The sequence below is a fragment of the Puma concolor genome, chromosome C1 (genome assembly GCF_028749965.1).
Source record: "Puma concolor isolate L17-30 chromosome C1, mPumCon1.1.hap2, whole genome shotgun sequence".
In the NCBI taxonomy this organism is placed as follows: domain Eukaryota; kingdom Metazoa; phylum Chordata; class Mammalia; order Carnivora; family Felidae; genus Puma; species Puma concolor.
Window position 1 is genome coordinate 145,111,857 of NC_141674.1, and position 19,271 is coordinate 145,131,127.

Consider the following 19,271-nt stretch of genomic DNA (forward strand, 5'->3'; position numbering starts at 1 on the left):
TTTGGGGGCCTACTATTACTTTTATTTGGGCTATTAATTTCTTCTTTCTAATTAAGCCACTATTTTAACTATTGTCATTTTTAAATTATTTATATTATCTATTAAAACAAGTTCCCTCACTATGTTTTTATTCCAGGGTTCTTGACCTTGCCTTATTTCATACAAATTTTAGAATTATTCTGTCAAGTTTGACACACAAAAAATAATTGTTGGGATTTTAGTTGGAATTGCATTCAATCTATTGTTAAGTATATTTTTAAAGAATTAGTATGCTTAAAATATTGACTTTTTAAATCTGTGAACATTAAATTAGTATGCTTAAAATATTGACTTTTTAAATCTGATTGACTTTTTAAATCAGTATATATACTTCATTTGTTTAGGTCTTTTTAATTTGTCTCAATCATATATGTCTTATACTTTGTAGTTAATTTGTCCTAGATGTTTTATGCAGTCAGATATTCTTATATATTATCTAATTTTAAAACCTTATTTTCTTTTTGTTCCTTTAATAGAATTTGTTTTAAATATTGAGCTTGCCTGCAGCAGATCATAAACTCACTTATTAATTCTAATATTTTAAATAGGTTCTTTTGGATTTTCTATATAAAGAGCTATGTGTTCTCTGATCACAGATAATATTATTTAATACTTTTCAAGCTTTACACTTTTCTTTTTCATATTTTATTCAATTGGCTGCAATGTCCAGAGCAATGCTGAATGAAAGAAGTGGGAAGAGTGGACATTCTGCTCTTATTCCCGAGTCAAAGGCAATACTGTCACCAATTTACTGTTAAGAATGCTGTTTACTGTACTAATTTTTGATAAATATCATACATTAGATAGAGAAATTTATTTTTCTCTTGTTTTGCTGGGATTTTTAATCATAACTGGGTTTTGAATTTTATCAAATGCTTCCTTTGTATCTATTGAGATTATCAAATCATTTAAAAATTTTTTTAATGTTTATTTATTTTTGAGAGATAGAGAAACAGAGCATGAGCCAGGGAGGGGCAGAAAGAGAAAGAGATACAGAATCTGAAGTAGGCTCCAGGCTCTGAGAGCTGTCAGCACAGAGCCCCACATGGGGCTCTAACCCACAGACTGGAAAATCATGACCTGAGCCGAAGTCGGATGCTCAATCGACTGAGCCACCCAGGCACCCAATTTTTCTGTTTTTACTTTGTTAATCTGATGATTTATATTGATTGATTGTTTTTTTCACAGATGTCACATTCCAGAAGCAGAGCTGCTGCTTTCTTGGGCTTACTGTGGGACCTAGAGTGCCAGAGGATTTCTTATTTGTTCTCTACCCTTCCCTCTTTTAGGATGTGTCCCATGCTTCCATAGCAAAGTTCTTGTTGCACCCTTGTACTCCCAAGTGGCAGAGCGCTATTGCTTGTTACCAAGAATAGTGCTCCTGGTGGGTGCAGAAGGGTCCCGGGTTCCTTTCCTCCAGTCTTAACCTTAGACATGCCTTGCGCATCTGGAACTTAGGAGAATGGCTCTTTCCGCATTCCTGCCCATTCCTCCCATGGTGCCCGCCCAAACTTTTACTTGTCTCTGTGGGGTTCTTTGGTGGAAGAGGTTCCTGTTCTTCCCCCAGTGGTAGCAGATCTCTGCTTTGTGTCCTAAAAGGCTAAGTTTTGCTTTGCATTAGAGAAGGGTCTGGGGAATCAGAAAAGATTTTGTGTTTTTGTGACACCAAAGTGCTTTTTCTGGTCTCCTGCCTTGACCTCAGTCTTTCTGCTAAGCAGCTGGTGGACGTCTGAAAAAAAAAAAAAAAATGCTTACACATGAATGCATATTCCTTTGTGTCTGGGTGATCCCAGGGTGTCTATATTGTTCTGGTGACCCATTCTGGCCTTCAAGTATTTGTTACAATTTTAGCTATTTTCTTCTTACCTTCTTTCATAATGAGCACCTGTTCCTCTCATGTTCTATCAAAGGTAAAAAGGCTCATATGTCCTGTCTCTCCTCAGAATGACTGTTACCCTTTGAAATTTGGTTAATCTCTTTGCCTTGCAACTCCAGCTCCCTTATGAGCTCAAGAAAAGTTATTATTTTGTAGATTATCTGGCCTTTTCTTACTGTTAGGCTAAGAGCAATATTCTCTGGTGGCTTTCAACTTTCAAAGTATTAGAAGAAAAACTGCATTTTTTTCACATATATTTTAACTCAACTTTTCAAGTGTTCCAAAGCAAGATGAGTTTTTTCCTTTACATTACTTAGTCGGCAATTACTGGAGCCAGAAATCTCAAATTAATGCTATCTTCAGTAGCATTTCCACACAAAAGTGAGTTGTTGCTATCACTGTTTTGTGAGCAATTGAAGCTCAACAGATTATGTGTAACAAGATTTCATTGTTTTAAATAAGGTGAAGTTCAAGTTTTTTCCTGCAAAAGGAACTCTGGCCACTGGCATTGTGGAGCTGGGATTGTGGTACCTTGTTCATTAGAGAATCTAGTCTCCTTCTGTAGTCCTATTCTACCATCTTGGTCATATGACTTCATCCTCAAGGGTTTTCCAGTGGTTTAACATGATTACTGGAGCACAGCCATCAGTTGTATTTGTATTCTATGCAGCAAGAATGGAAAAAAAAAATACTGCAATAGCAAAGGGGCATGCTACCAGCTGATTTAGCTTTCTTCAAGGAAATTCTGTGTAAACTCTACCCAATATTTTCTACCTAAGCATCATTACTCTTTGTTGCAAAAGTAGCTGATGTGTATAGTAGTTTTGCTGCACACACAATGGCTCTGAATATGTCCCTAGTAGGGGAGACGATGATAGCTATTTGGTGGGCTCTTAGCAATCTCACTCACAATTAGAAGATGGGCAAAATGCATTCTGGTAATCTAATTTCTGAAGCAGGATGATGTGCGTTAAAATGCACAGATTCTATCATAAAACAGAGATGTTGATCTCTGGGTTCTGATCTCAGCTCTGCAAATTGCTAGTTATGTGACCTTGAGCCAAGGTTCTTATCCTAACTTGTTCTACTTTCTCAGTTGTAAGGGGGTATGATAATTAGTATCTTAAAACATTTTGGTGAGGATAGAATATGATAATATATGCAAAGGGTCTGTCACATAGGAAAGGATCAATAAATAGTATGTTTTATATTACTCATCTTATATTAACATTAGATTCAGTTATTTAAGGGAGGACAGAGTTTATCCAAGCCTAATACTGATTGATAGGGCAGGAAGGCAATTTACCTTGTTTTTCTTGGATGAAGCTTTATCTTTTAGATGGGATTGAGAGTCTCCATTTCTGCCCTTTAAATATATCATTTTTATACTTTGAACCATAGTGAAATATTGCTCAAAATTTAGGTTTCTGATAGCAGCACTTTATGTAATGTCGAACCAAGAGACGGATAAGATGACTTCCGGTTTGAATTCTAACATTAAAAGTTATGAAACTTGTGAAAGTCATTCTAACCCTCTGGACATCAGTTTTGTCAGCTGACAAAGCAGTTAGGTAGCTGAACTGACCTCCACCACCTATGTGACAGCTTTAAAACACCATGATTCTATGCAGTTCTCCTTGCCCCAGACATAGCCTCTTGTCAAAAGAAACATCCTAAAGATCATCAAATAAAATGATAAAGACTTAATTCCTCGAATCAAAGTTGAATTTTTACAGGAACTGGCTTTGTTGTGAAGTTTTGCCAGTTCTGAAATGAAAAATAGGTATTAACTGAACAACAACATGGTGTTGTATTTAGAAAACTGGCTTCCAGTTCTGGTTGTGGAGATTGCTTGCTTAGAGAAAGTGTGTCACTTTGGGAAAGTCACTTAAATTCTCTGTGCCTTAGATTGCTCATTTATAAAATGGGCAATATATATTAAGGGCATGATGAGGAGCAAATGAAATAAGAACAGTGTGAAAGTACTTTGAAAAATTGCATAATTTCAATGCTAAACTCTTTAAAAATTTTTTAATGTTTATTTATTTTTGAGAGAGAGAGAGAGAGAGAGAGAGGGAGAGAGAGAATGAGAGAGAATGAGCAGGGGAAGGGCAGAGAGGGAGACACAGAATCTGAAGCAGGCTCCAGGCTCCAGCTGTCAGCACTGAGCCCAATGAGGGGCTCAAACCCATGAACCATGAAATCATGACCTGAGCTGAAGTTTGAGGCTTAACCAACTGAGCCATCCAGGAGGCCCCTCAATGTTAAGGTCTTTAGAAAGTCCAGTGGGTAAAGAACAGAAAAATGCCCACATTCTGTAACATGGAGATTGTACAATAAAATGTTATAAATAAAATGCAAGGAAATAAAGTGACTAAGGACTTCTGTTTTATTTTACTTTTCATTATTTTGTTAAGTTTATTTATTTCTTTTGAGAGAGAACCAGAGAGTGTGAGCAGGGGAGAGGCAGAGAGAGAGGGAAAGAATCTCAAGCAGGCTCCCTGCTACCAGCACAGAGCCTAACACAGGACCCCAACCCAGGAAAGTGTGAGATCATGACCTGAGCCAAAATCAAGAGTCCGATGCTCGGCTGACTGAGCCACCCAGGTGCCCCAGACCTCTCTTTTTAACTTTATGTTACATTTTGCAAATCTATTTTTCTGTACACATTACGTTGTAGGATGTTATTGGTCTTAGACACTTCAGAAACCAGACTAGCAAGGCATATCTATGACTTTGTGCATGAAGTGTCTTCTTGAGATAAATTTCTGGACGTGATCTTTGTATCTGAGGCATTCCGCTTCGTTCCAGTGTGGCTGAAGCAAATAGCAAATCTTTTGCAGTGTGTGGCTATTAGTGCTGTCTGCTCTCCTCAATTTGCCCATCTGAATTGACAGTTAAAGCTCCTTTTCTATAAATAGCAAGTTATTAGTTAAAGCATGGTTGCCATATGGCCAAATAGTCTCTATTGTTAAAGTGATTAAATGCAGTAGCGATGCCCAGTCTTTAAGAAGATACTATGTTCCGTGATAAAAGCCTGGGGATTATTTTTATTCCCAAACTAAAATGTTATCAAGCTTATATAGCTTCTGTTTCTATATGCGTATGTATATTTATTCATCTTGTCACTACTTTTTAAAACTCTCAAAAAATGCCGTATGTATATTAAAGTGTGCAAAGTGCACTAATATTAAGTATACAGATTGGTATATCTGTACTTTTTACCTAGCTACACACTTGTGTTACTACTACCCAGACCAAGATATAGAACCAATCCCCAAGAAGTTGCCCGTACTTCTCTCCCTGTCAATAACCTTTTGGTTTTTAATATTAAAAAAAAATTTTGTCTTTATGCTAATAAGCCTCCAAAAAGTAATTAAGTATTTTGAAGCACAGTTCCAATCTTATAAATTTGCTGGAAGTATTAACAATTATGATGACAAATAAAAACCTCTGTACAATGCTGAATAATGCAATAAACTATAATAATGATATTGTAAATAATAAACTTCATTAGATGCTCACTGAAATCAAACAGAATTGCAAAGCGGAAACCTCATACAGTTCTATCCAAATCCCCCACCTGCGAACCAAAAAATAGAGCTGCCACACAGGCTGGTGAATGTTCTAGTGGTCATGTTGCCAGGCAACCTCAGTCAGTACTGGAGACACCCAATTGAGCAGCAAAGACTCAGACTAGAAGGTATCTTGGAAACAGAAGGGTCCAGCTGAAGGAGAGGAAAGGAGGAGGGAGACAGAAAAATCAAGAGTGCCACTTGAACATTTATACATATTGGTCATGACCACAAACGATATTTTTCCTAGCAACATGCAGCTAGTTTAGAGTGAAATTCTTGGGGTTTCTACTTCCTTCGCTGTGTTTTCTTCCCTCGCTGTGTCTACAGGTATGAGTGCAAAGGTTTGGTAAGATGCATCATCATTAAGTCATTTTCAGCACATTCAAGCCATGCTGACTAAAAGTTCATTGAGATTTGAATCAGACAGTATTATATCTGATTTGGTCATGCTGAAAACAATCTCACTTTTAAATTGATATACTTTCTTTAAAAAAGATGGAAAATACAACATGAAATCCTCACCACCTGGAGTTAATCCTCTTCTTGGAAGGTAAAAGTAAAAAGGAAGAGCGACGGAGGCGTGCCGAAGTCCTCTGGGAGGGCGTCAGAGGAGGTGCTGCCAACCAAGGAGATGGGGCAAAAATCTGGGATGATGACCTCAGCTGAGCCCTCCACTCTGAGATGCAACTTTTATGTATTTTTCCAGAAATTTGTCTTCCATTCTCCACAGTTCTCTTTTTTTAAGTTTATTTACTTTTGAGAGAGAGAGACAGAGAGAGCGCGAGTGGGGGAGGGTCAGAGAGAGAGGGAGACAGAATCCAAAGCAGGCTCCGGGCTCAGAGCTGTCAGCACAGAGCCCAACAGGGGGCTGGAACTCACAAACCCTGAGATCGTGACCTGAACTGAAGTCGGACACTTAAACAACTGAGCCACCCAGGCTCCCCCATTCTCCTCAGTTTTATATAAAAGCTTTTCTACTTTACTATGCTCTACTCTCCTTTCTTCTTTCTTAACTGCTGACATACAGGGAAAACAGCCTCCGTGAGCCAGAAAGCTCCTGCTAATTTACCACTACCCACACATTCTTTCATTCTTCCCTTCTGATGCTTCTTCCTCTTTAAGCCAAAGCCTTCACGCATGTTCTGGATCTTGTACCTGTGTATGTTCTAAAAGCCCTGACTCGAAGTATTTTCTTTCTTCTGCATCTTTAGCCTTCTTCCTCTCCCCTGATTTCCTGATTTCTTCCCATTGGCATTAGACATGTCAAAGGATCGTTCCCCTTATAAACAAACCTGCATCCGTGCACAAATCCTCCCTTTATTCCAAGTCCACTTTCACCTACCCGGGAACTCTTGTCTCTACTCATAGCTAGACGTTTCCCAGAATATGTATATTCTCAGTCTTAAATCTGCATCCTCCACTCACGCCAGAACATACCGGGCACTTGCCTTTTCTGTTTGTCTGAAATTGTTCTTTCTAAGGCCACAAAAATTAGTTCTTGGGGGTGTCTAGAGAACATATGTTTTTGATCTCTTGGCATAACTTTGTACCATTGATCACTTCCTCTCTTTTAAAACATTCTTTCTGTTGGAATTTACAATGTTGTGTGCTCCTGTTTTTGTTTTTCTTTCTTCCCCGGATAGCCCTTGCCCATTCCTACCTGTGGGCTTACCTTTCTTTTAAATTGGTACTCTAGAAGGTTCTTTGTGGCACCCTCTTTTTTCTTCCCCTCACACTCACACTCTCACTGAACACATTTGTCCAACTTCCATGGCTTTAGTTAACACCGGTTTGCTGACTCCCCAGCTTTCCCTCTCCTGAAATTCGTTTCTTATACTCACCTGCCTTGGCAGCTCCACCTGTGTGTCCCGCAGGAGCCTTTGGATCATCAGTCTACCAGCAAATTTATGCATACTCCTATTTTTTTTATAGTAAACTTAGTTTTTCAAAGTATAAAAAAAGCGATGAAATGCATAAAGAACAAAATAAAAATAAAATCAGTACTCTTAAAACTTTAAATATTTTTTTTTACAGAAAAGTTGTCACATAATTGGATATTTCTCTACTTTGTACACAATTATTCTTACTCTCTACAGAAAGGCTGTTTCTTAACTTTTCATCTGGTGATGGGGTGATGGCAAGCACCAAAATCCTGCTTTTAACAGAATGGTAGTAAAAATGCCTCAGTGATTTAAGTTGAAAGCGGTGCATTGGTACATAGCTCTGACACTCGGTTATTGGGAATGTACAAATGTCTTTTTATTCAAAAATATAAAATAAATTATCCAGAAGCATGGACAATGACTGCGGTAAACCATTACATTGTTGTCAACTGAAACCAGTAACTGAGGGTTATAGTGATTTTCTTAAATAACAGTGAGCCTTTTCTCCGGTCATTTCCTTCATCTCACTTTTTTGAAGTTATTGTTGAGGGCCTCTGCCTTGAGTGCCCTCTCACAGTTCATTCATAATGGTAAAGCACTATTCTAGGAATTAGAACATGCCACCTCCCACACCACCTCCCCTTCCACCCATTCTGCCCATTCCAGGATCCTTCTCTTTAGGAATTCTGGTGACCACAACTTCTGCTGTACTGAACTGAGAGGCCACCGCAGCAGCCTTCAGTAAAGCAGTTTTAACAACCGTAGTTGGATCAGCGATTCCTTTTTCAACCGTATTCACAAAATCTCCATGCATAGCATTATAACCAACTTCTGAGGAACTTTTGCGTAGTTTTCACAACTATCAATGGTCCTTCAACACCTGCATTTTCAGAAATGGTCATTGTGGGAATTTTGAGTATTCTCTTAATAATGTCTGTACCAATTTTCTGATCTTCGTTAGCTGGAGTTATGGAATCCAAGGCTGGAATGCACTGAAGCAGGGCACAACCCTCTCCCAGAACAGTGCCTTCTTCAACAGCAGCTCGTGTAGCATTGAGGGCATCTGTAATTCCTTCTTTCCACTCGCTTCAACATCATTTGTCTCACCAACCTTCAGCACACCTGCTCCATCTGAGAGTTTTGTCAGATATTCACTCAGTTCTTCCTTTTCATATTCACTAGTTGTGCTATCTAACTGCTCAGTGATTTCTTGAATACATTTTTTATTGTGAGCCTTGTCATCTTTCATCATGATGACCTCTCCTAATTTTCCTAAGTTGTGAGGATGAACATCTTTAAGGTTTAGAGGCAATCCTTCTTCTCCCAACACTGCACCATCACTAGCAACAGCCACATCTTTAAGCTGGTTCTTTCTATTGTCACCAAAACCTGAAACTTTGACTTGCTACAACCTGAAGACCAACTTTTAGCTTATTCAAAACCCGTATCCTCAGAGCTTCTTCATTAACATCTTCAGCATTTTATGACCAAAGGCTTATGATGAGCGTTGGCAATTTCAAGAGCAGGTACGATGGACTGAACATTGGAAATTTTCTTTTTGCTCAATACAACATAGGCATCTTAGAATTTACATTTCTGGCCTTTTTATGTACTAACAAAGTTTAGAGAAATATAACCTCGATCAAACTTCATGCCTTCAGTAATTTCTAATTCATCCTTTAGTGTTTTTCCATCCGTTACTATAATAACACCCTTTCTTCCAAACCTTTTCATTGCATCAGAAACGATGTTGCCGATTCCTTTGTCTCCATTTGCAGAAATCATAGCAATCTGAGCAATTTCTTCAGGGGTGTTCACGGATTTAGACTGCTTCTTAGTTTAGCAATTACAGCATTAACAGCTGACATGACACCTCTCCTGATTTCCATAGGATTAGCACCTTTGCTAATCTTCTCGAAGACTTCTTTGGCAATAGAGCGTGCCAGGACACTAGCAGCAGTAGTGCCACCTCCAGCCTCTTCAATTGTGTTATCGGCAAAATCCTGAACAAATTTAGCACCAGTATTTTTATATTTACCTTTTAAATCAATGGACTTTGCAACAGTCACACCATCTTTTTTTACTCTGGGATTTCCCCAACTCTGTTGAGTAATCACTGTTCTTCCCTTTGGCCCCACAGCAATGGCTACAACATCTGGTAAAAGGTCTACACCTTGAAGCTTGGGCATTCACACCAAATTTTACGTCTTTGGCATAGCCCTGAGTGAGATGAGGAGCCAGTGTTGTGGACACTGGCCTCATTTGGTGAAGGACTGTAATGGAAGCAGTTCTGCGGGGCAACAGCAAAGCCCGTGGGCCGTGAGGCAGGCCACTGGAAGTGAGTCAAGGCATCAATACTCTTAACAGTGGTGTTGGCCCCAGAAATCTTAATCTTGAACAGGTCTTTGATTTTATCTGGAATTGCTGTATTATAAGCTCAGTGAAGTAAGTTGTCCCACATCTAGCAAAGCGTTGGAAGCATATAGGTACTTCACTTTGCCAAATGAGAGAAATAAATAGCTTCTATTTGAATAAATCTTAAATGCTTCTCTCTTTTTGAGTTGTATTAACAAATTATTTTGTTCATAATATCGATCACAATAATAGTGATAGCTAACATGTACTGATTAGTTACTGTGTCCCATTGCCTCTGATTCTCACTCTATGTACGTAACTTTACCATGCCCTTACAAGCGGGTATTGTTCTTATTGCCATTTTGTAAACATGGGAACAACTGGGGTTAGCCTGGGCAAATTAATCTCTGCAGTATCTCCAAATGAAACGGTGGTGGAGGTGAGGACTTAAATCAAAGTCTGTGTAATACTCCTAACCATACTATATTGTGATGAAGTTTAGAGAAAAAGAAATAAAACAAAACACCCCAACACTTTATGTATTTCTGTCTCTTTGGTACAAATATTTATTGTTGTGATACCTGTGCTGTTATTTCAGCATCTCAGTACTCGCGCTTGATTGGCCCATGACTATAAACACAGTCTTTCTTAGGTGTTAAAATTACCATTTTGGTTTGGTTTGAAGAAGGAACTGAGAATATACAGTCAGGCCTGGAATAAGAGAAAAGGAGTTTCTGTAAAATGGCAAGTGGAGATGATGGGGGAACTTTGGGATAGCCAGGGGAGATGGTGTCATCTCCACAGAAGAGGAAGACAAGAACTGGAAAGTTGGGGAAAGAATGGAAGAAACATCTGATGATATATCCCGCAGAGCCGATTTCAAATTGAAGTGAAAATTCCTGGTTAGGTGATTTTTATAAGTTAAAAAAAAAAAAAAAGAGGAGACTATGGAGAAGAAATGAGATGAGTGAAAAATGAATCTAAAAATATGGTGAAGAGAAATAAGATTTAAATATGATCAAAGAAAAATATAATTGAATAAAATGAGAAGAGTGGGAAAAACCAGGAATTAAAAATGACATAAAGAAAAAGATCCAATGCATCAGTAATAGGCTTCATTGATTCAGATTGCTGCCTTTGTAGGTATCTGCCAGAAATGTGGACCAAAAAGAAAAATAAAATGTTGATTACTGTTCTGCGCTGGGGTGGAGCTCTGAATGAATGTGGGACATCTGAGCATCTTTATACTGATTGCATTTTTTTTTTTTTTTTTTTGCAGCAGAGGAATCATACTAGCATTTTCTTTCTCAGTTTGAACAATGTTTCATTTCACAGAAATTAATAGATAAGACATGTCGTAATGGAGCACACGCACTGATTTGTTTGGATGTCAATCAGTGGTTAGAATGTATTTACTAGGATTATCAAAATCAAAAGAAAACATTATAACCATCCAGCCACATAAAGTATAATCTTCCCATGGGCGAACCAGATGTTACTGATATTGAAGCATTATACTTTTGCTATTTGAGCTATAAAACTATAAAACCTTTGCAGAAAATTTATGAACTATTTGCTTTTAGAATTTGAACTTTGGCTCACAAATAAACTGTAATAAGAAAAATTGTCCATTAATAACTCATTGTTTCTCACTGCAATATTGTAAACTACAAAAATCTTATTTCTAGAATAGATATCTAACAATTGAGGCAAAATTAAGTAGGGTGGTAATCATTTCTCTCCTGCCCCCTACTGTTCTCCAGCCTCCCACCATATTCCACATAGCTCATTTCTGGTAAATAATTCTGAAAGAAAAATTGTTTCCAGAAGTTGATTTAATTGACAATGACTGGCACAAAGTGATAAATGGACATACAGTTTTTGGTGACCTAGAGACTTAGTATTATTTAATTATTGCATTAAAATGAGAATTAAGGTCATTTAAAATAGCATTTTTAGATTAGACATTTAAAAACAGACCATAGGATAGATTATATTTGTTGTACAGTACATCTTTTACATTTTTTTTTGTCTCAGTGGAAACAAATAATATGGGTGCTTGCTTTTAACAGGGAGTTTTTGCTCGTGGTAATTTGCTTTTTGAATCTAATCATTCTGTCATTAACTCAATAATGATTTTTTTCAGATTACAGGATACTATTGATGGAGACCACATTTTTCTGTAGCAGCAATCACTGTAGTTCTCAGGCACTTTATTTAGCATGCCATTTTAATCTAAATCATATAGAAGGGAAGAGCCTTTTGGAGCTCAAGTAGGTATGTCTTTAATATATTAAAGTTTCCTTACATGAGCAACATAAAATTCATTCATGTTGTTTCTTCTTAGTTGAATTTGAGGAAATATAGGTTGCAACAGTGAGAGTGATTAGAAGTGAGTAGTCTTCTTCAGGAAACCATCAAAATCCTCAGAGGAGGACACAAGCAGCAACCTCTCTCACCTTGGCTGCAGCAACTTCTTACTAGGCACATCTTTAGAGGCAAGGGAAACAAAAGCAAAAATGAACTATTGGGACCTCATCAAGATAAAAAGCTTCTGCACAGCGAAGCAAACAATCAACAAAACTGAAAGGTAGCCTATGGAATGGGAGAAGACATTTGCAAATGACATATCTGATAAAGGGTTAGTATCCAAAATCTATAAAGAATTTCTCAAACTCAACACCCCAAAAACAAAGAATCCAGTTATAAAAAGGGCAGAAGACATGTGTAGACACTTTTCTAAAGAAGACATACACATGGCTGACAGACATATGAAAAGATGCTAAATATCACTCGTCATCAGGGAACTAAAAATCAAAACCACGATGAGATACCACCTCATTCCTATCAGAATGGCTAAAATTAACAACACAGGAAACAGAAGGTGTTGGTGGGATTCGGAGAAACCCTCTTGCACTGGTGTCGGGAATGCAAACTGGTGCAACCACTCTGGACAATAGTATGGAGTTTCCTCAGAAAGTTAAAAATAGCACTACCCTACAATGCAATGATTTTACTACTAGGTATTTTCCCAAAGAATACAAAAATACAGATTTGAAAGGATACATGCACCCCAATGTTTACAGAAACACTGTCAACAATAGGCAAACTATGGAAAGAGCCCAAATGTCCTTCAACTGAGGAATTGATAAAGAATGTGTGGTATATGTACACATTGGAATATTAGCCATCACAAAGAATGAAATCTTACCATTTCCAGATGTAGTTGTAGAGTGTATTATGCTAGGTGAAATAAGTCATAGAAAGGGAAATACCATTTGATTTCACTCAAATGTGGAATTTAAGAAACAAAACAGATGAACATATGGGATGGAGAAAAAGAGAGAGGGAAACAAACCATGAAAGGCTCTGTAAGATAGAAAACATACTGAAGGTTGATGGAGGGATGTGGGTGGGAAATGGGCTAGATGGCTGATGGGTACTAAGGAGGGCACTTATTATGATGAGCACTGGGTATTGTACATAAGTGATTGACCACTGAATTCTACTCCTGAAACCAATATTCCACTGTATGTTAATTAACTAGAATTTAAATAAAAATTTGAAAAGAAAAAAACAAAAGAAATGAGTAGTCTTCCCCAATTTCAATCATTGCTTTTAAATACTGGTCCTGATGGTTTTGGGAAGGTATTTATTTGGAATAAAAACCACAAATGCAACCAAAAAAAGATAGTTCCTGAGTCCTGCATGAGACTCAGGTTTGGAAAGTTAGCAAGTTTCTTGAAAGGAATGTAGAGTTTTAATAGAATTTTATGTGGGGACTAACTTTTATCTTTCCAAAGTCACATAGATTCTGTAACAGTAGACAGTTTTGGAAACAAAAAAGAGAAATCTGGAAACAGAATGCTTAAATCAGGCTTAATTTTAATAGGGAGTTCTGCCCTCCTTTTCCTTCTCACTTACTGTCTTTTGTGAAATTCTTTTGACAGTCCTCTGGGTCTGTTCTCTCTATGTGTTACATTTCATCATAGCTCCGTGTGTGCTCATACACTCACGTATACGTATGCACAAATATCACATCACTAAGAATTTTATATTTTATCACTATTATGTGGTAATTCTCTTACTTTCAGGCAAAACATATATTTGCCATCATTCAGTTAATATATACTATTTCTGGATAATTTGAAAACTAGTAAAAATAATACGAGGAATGAAAAAAAATCCACACATTCGCCTCTGTTCTTTCCAGTACTTTTGTAAGAAAAAGGTAAAAAAAAAAATAGTTGTGACTATAGTCTATAAGCAAGTGTGTATGTTAAATTGTTGAATTTTACAAGTATCATAGAAGCTTTTTTCATGTTATTACAAAATTGCATAAGTTTCTAACAGCAGCATAATATTCTGTCAATTAGTTACGTATCTATTTTGAACTCCTTTTAATAAACAATGATGTGATACTATCTCCCTGTAAAAAGCGTTTTCTCTCCTATAGGGCTTTTAAAGAGAGTTTTCCAGTTCAGAAATTATTGGTTCAAAGTATATGATTATTTTTTTTTTATATATATATTTTTTATTTATATATGAAATTTATTGTCAAATTGGTTTCCATACAACACCCAGTGCTCATCCCAAAAGGTGCCCTCCTCAGTACCCATCACCCACCCTCTCCTCCCTCTCACCCCCCATCAACCCTCAGTTTGTTCTCAGTTCTCAACAGTCTCTTATGCTTTGGCTCTCTCCCACTCTAACCTCTCTTTTTTTTTTTTTGTTCCCCTCCCCCATGGGTTTCTCTTAAGTTTCTCAGGATCCACATAAGAGTGAAACCATATGGTATCTGTCTTTCTCTGTATGGCTTATTTCACTTAGCATCACACTCTCCAGTTCCATCCATGTTGCTACAAAAGGCCATATTTCATTTTTTCTCATTGCCACGTAGTACTCCATTGTGTATATAAACCACAATTTCTTTATCCATTCATCAGTTGATGGACATTTAGGCTCTTTCCATAATTTGGCTATTGTTGAGAGTGCTGCTATGAACATTGGGGTACAAGTGCCCCTATGCATCAGTACTCCTGTGTCCCTTGGATAAATTCCTAGCAGTGCTATTGCTGGGTCATAGGGTAGGTCTATTTTTAATTTTCTGAGGAACCTCCACACTGCTTTCCAGAGCGGCTGCACCAATTTGCATTCCCACCAACAGTGCAAGAGGGTTCCCGTTTCTCCACATCCTCTCCAGCATCTATAGTCTCCTGATTTGTTCATTTTGGCCACTCTGACTGGCGTGAGGTGATACCTGAGTGTGGTTTTGATTTGTATTTCCCTGATAAGGAGCGATGCTGAACATCTTTTCATGTGCCTGTTGGCCATCCGGATGTCTTCTTTAGAGAAGTGTCTATTCATGTTTTCTGCCCATTTCTTCACTGGGTTATTTGCTTTTCGGGTGTGGAGTTTGGTGAGCTCTTTCTAGATTTTGGATACTAGCCCTTTGTCCGATATGTCATTTGCAAATATCTTTTCCCATTCCGTTGGTTGCCTTTTAGTTTTGTTGGTTGTTTCCTTTGCTGTGCAGAAGCTTTTTATCTTCATAAGGTCCCAGTAATTCACTTTTGCTTTTAATTCCCTTGCCTTTGGGGATGTGTCGAGTAAGAGATTGCTACGGCTGAGGTCAGAGAGGTCTTTTCCTGCTTTCTCCTCTAAGGTTTTGATGGTTTCCTGTCTCACATTCAGGTCCTTTATCCATTTTGAGTTTATTTTTGTGAATGGTGTGAGAAAGTGGTCTAGTTTCAACCTTCTGCATGTTGCTGTCCAGTTCTCCCAGCACCATTTGTTAAAGAGACTGTCTTTTTTCCATTGGATGTTCTTTCCTGCTTTGTCAAAGATGAGTTGGCCATCCAGTTAGCACAATCCTTAATTGAATTAATAGGTAGTTTTCCCCAAAGACAAGGAAAATGTTGCTTTGTTTTTGGTCTGCTTGTTCATTTGCTTGTACATTAATGGTAATCTCTGCCCAACTTTTATATCTTGAAAAAAGTTATATCTTTCCCTTTCTCATGTGTTTTTGGGAAATTTCCTTAATTTATAATACTTCTGTGTTTTCTGTTATTGGATTATATACTCCATTATATTAGATTCTTTTATATTGATTAACAAGTTACACTCTTCAGCAATTTGATAAGACAAGATTGCTTTGCTGATACGAATACGAATTTTCATTCTTTGGGTATCTACTAATTTTACTTTACTGTTAATTAATTGGAGACTAATTAATAAATATTCTGATTTTTAATTCTTTATTTATGTCTTCCCTCTAATTGCCTGTCTTTTAAAGCCCTTAATTTATGATTAATAACTTTGCCAGGAAGCTTGCAGGAAATAAAAAAAAACATAAACTGAAGTTGCAAATCAAAGTAATAACTAAGTATATGGTAGCTTTATTACAGTGGGCTTTTTTTTTTCCCTTGGAGTGGAGGACTGAATATTTTACCTGTTATTTTTGGAAAGAGTGGGCATTTCTTTCACATATCAATTACGCTTAAAAATTCACTATATTAAAATATTCAAGCAGGCAAATAAAATCTTATTTACATTTATGCAGCTCTAAGGTAAAATTTCAGAAAGCTCTAACCAATTTTCTAGAGTTTTCCGTGATCAAATCTCTTTTCCTTTGTGCTGCTAGGGTCCTTTTGTGCCCTAGAGTTCTGGGCTTTTCTTTGACTTCCCCCTTTTTTTTTGTATCCCACTAATTGCCAGCTGGAGCAGAGTGATTCTGATATAAATTTAAAGATAATTTAATATTATTTTTCATTATATTCTACAAATAAATGCCTCTGTTTTGGAAAGAAAGCCTAGAGAAGAAATAGCCTCTGTATGCTCCCCATTTCAAATAAGGAACACTTGTAATTCATTCCTTACACCTTTGGTTATGAAGAATTGAAAAGCCTTAAGGCCAGCTAGGAAGCTGAGGTTAAGGTTTTCTAATGGTTTGATATCTCAGTGGAAACATTTATTTTCTTTTTAATCATGTGATTTATGGCAGAAGATGGCCAGCTCACTGGCAGATGTCTGCTGGGAACTGTCTAAATGCTCTACTGTTGTCTTAAATCTCTAGGTTTTATATCCAGTTGAACATTTTGGATTCCTGTTTTTCCCTCTTGGTAACTATTAATGAACAAGGTTAAACTACTGGTATGCCATTTTATAAGATGAATACTGAGCTGTCATTAAATACATGAAACAAATAAATGATGAACAATTTTTAGGTTGACGAATACACTTTTTAAAACTATTGAATTTCATTATCTTTTTGAAGGTCATATATACTTTTTACAAGCTTTCTTTATGAAGACTTAATTTCATTATGTTTTAATGATAATCTATTGCTTGTTAAGTCTCATTAAGATATATTTTAGGTTTTGACATTTGTAACATTTTCATAAAATGTATATTCCTATACCCAACCATGACTAAAAAGACCAGTGTGTAACAGACTGTCTTAACAAGTGGCATCTGCCTTATAAATATTCTATATAGAGTTTCACTCTTCTTTCAATCTCTCTATGCTCAATAATTCCATTTTTTTTTTGCTGCATTGTCTCACATTAATAATTGCATATAATAACTACATTAAAAAGAGTTTCACATATTGGAATCATTCCTAATGTTTCACATATCTCCGTTCTTATCTCTACTCCAATAGTCTTCTGTGACTCCCCTACTGGGTCCCAAACCAGAAGGCAAGGCTTATGTCTTTCTATATCTTTTATCTTTCATGCCAAGCACATTGACTGCATCTGTGTAGGCACTCAATTGTAACTGTAGGATAAATTAAAGAAATACTTAAATTTTTCTAACTAGGTTAATAGTTTTATGCCGAAAGTAATACATGCTTATATTAAAATTCAAACCTACAAAAGACTATATATCAGTTCTACTCTTGAGAAATTATCGAGGTTTAGGTGACAAATGTAATAGCAGTCAGACTGCCAGCCACAAGAGCTGGTTCACTCGAGCAGGCCATGTGATTATTTTTGCCAGGCTCTGAGGCTGGATTGAGGTGACATGGAGAACGTGAACTGTCCCCACCCCTTTCCTCCATCTCTTGGAATGCAATCTGTTTTCTCCCCAGGTGTCAAGGTTGTTAATCTCCCTTGAAAGCCATGAAATTTGGTGTGTCTTAGCTCAATAAATATAGCTGCATCTCTGTTTTCAATTATCTCCTACTCTGATCCAGACCTTTCATATGGAAGAGGTAAATGTAAAAAGGAAGAAGGTATTTTTACGAAATTACAGATTCCCTTCATGTTGGCTCACATGCGCCACTGTAAGGGCATTCAGTTAGCAGTATACACAACCAAGAGCTTCTTGCCCTATGCTCTGGCACCATGTTGATCAAGAGGAAGATGACCCAGAATTAAATTTGAATACTCTAGTCCCCTTTTGTCTGGGCTGTTACCTAAAGGTATACTAGTCAGGCTGGCTTGGGGTTCTTACTACGGCCAAAAAAAAAAAAAAAAAAAAAATGCGCCATGGACTGGGTGGAATCCCGTATTTTCAGAATGGTTTTACGGAATTTCCTACCCCTTTCATTAGTAGGTGGTCAATAAAAGACCCCTTTTTGGGGAAAGGCCAAATTTAGTAAGCCAACTGCCTTGCTCAGGTGGGTGGACCGGGAGTTGATTAGAAGGTTGGTTAGGTATCTTTTTTTCGGTCATTTTTTGAGGACATCATTGCAACAGTCAGCAAAAAACTTTGAATGGTAGGAAGTGTAGAAAATCCATCCGATACCATGATTATCATTCCATTTTTGGGTGGCCTTTGTGACAAAAGACATACCATTGTCAGACTGCAGATGGCCTGAAAATAAGAAAACATGACCCAGTTTAGTTTTGTGGGCCACAGTGGTGTGGCCATAGGTGGCTGAATGGACTAAGACAGCAACACTGTAACCTGAGACCAGGTAGGGCTGTGACTTGGGTAGGTTAGTAACTTAGGTGTCTGTATCAAACACCGCCGTATTCAAACAGAGCTGTTCAGAATGGATAACTGTACATAGACAGAAATTAGATTAGTGGTTACCTAGGGCTAGAGTCCATGAGAACATTAGGAGATTATAGAAAAGGGGAACTGTTTTCTTTTGGGGTAACAGAAGTGTTCTACAATTGCGCATAGCTCTGTGACTGTACTACAAGCCATTGCATTGTACACTTTAAATTAGTGAATTATATTGTCTATTCGCTCTATCTCAATAAAGCTGTATTTTTAAAAGGGAGTTAGGAGTGGTGGCTTGGTGGCAACAGTGGAATTGGTAAGAAGTGAGTCAAGTCTGAAAGCAGAGCCAATGGAATTTGCTGCATGATCAAATAAGAAATTAAAAAAAAAGAAAAGAGAGAGAGTTCCATGGGAAACAAGTGTTGTCAAGGATTTGGAGAAAGGGGAACCCTCTTATACTGTTGGTGGGATTGCAAACTGGTGCAGCCACTCTGGAAAGCAGTATGGTGGTTCCTCAAAAAGTTAAAAATAGTACTACCCTACAATCCAGCAATTACTCTACTAGGTATTTACCCAAAGGATACA

At 37.3% G+C, this 19,271-nt stretch overlaps 1 protein-coding gene and 1 pseudogene across 5 annotated transcripts in view; one reads left to right on the plus strand and one right to left on the minus strand.

The window, feature by feature from the left end:
* The window catches only part of GALNT13 (polypeptide N-acetylgalactosaminyltransferase 13), a 554,292-nt gene that overhangs the window by 47,027 nt on the left and 487,994 nt on the right, over positions 1-19,271 (plus strand). The gene's annotated exons all lie outside the window — the stretch shown is intronic.
* Positions 7,987-9,638, minus strand: LOC112865948 (60 kDa heat shock protein, mitochondrial pseudogene; annotated as a pseudogene).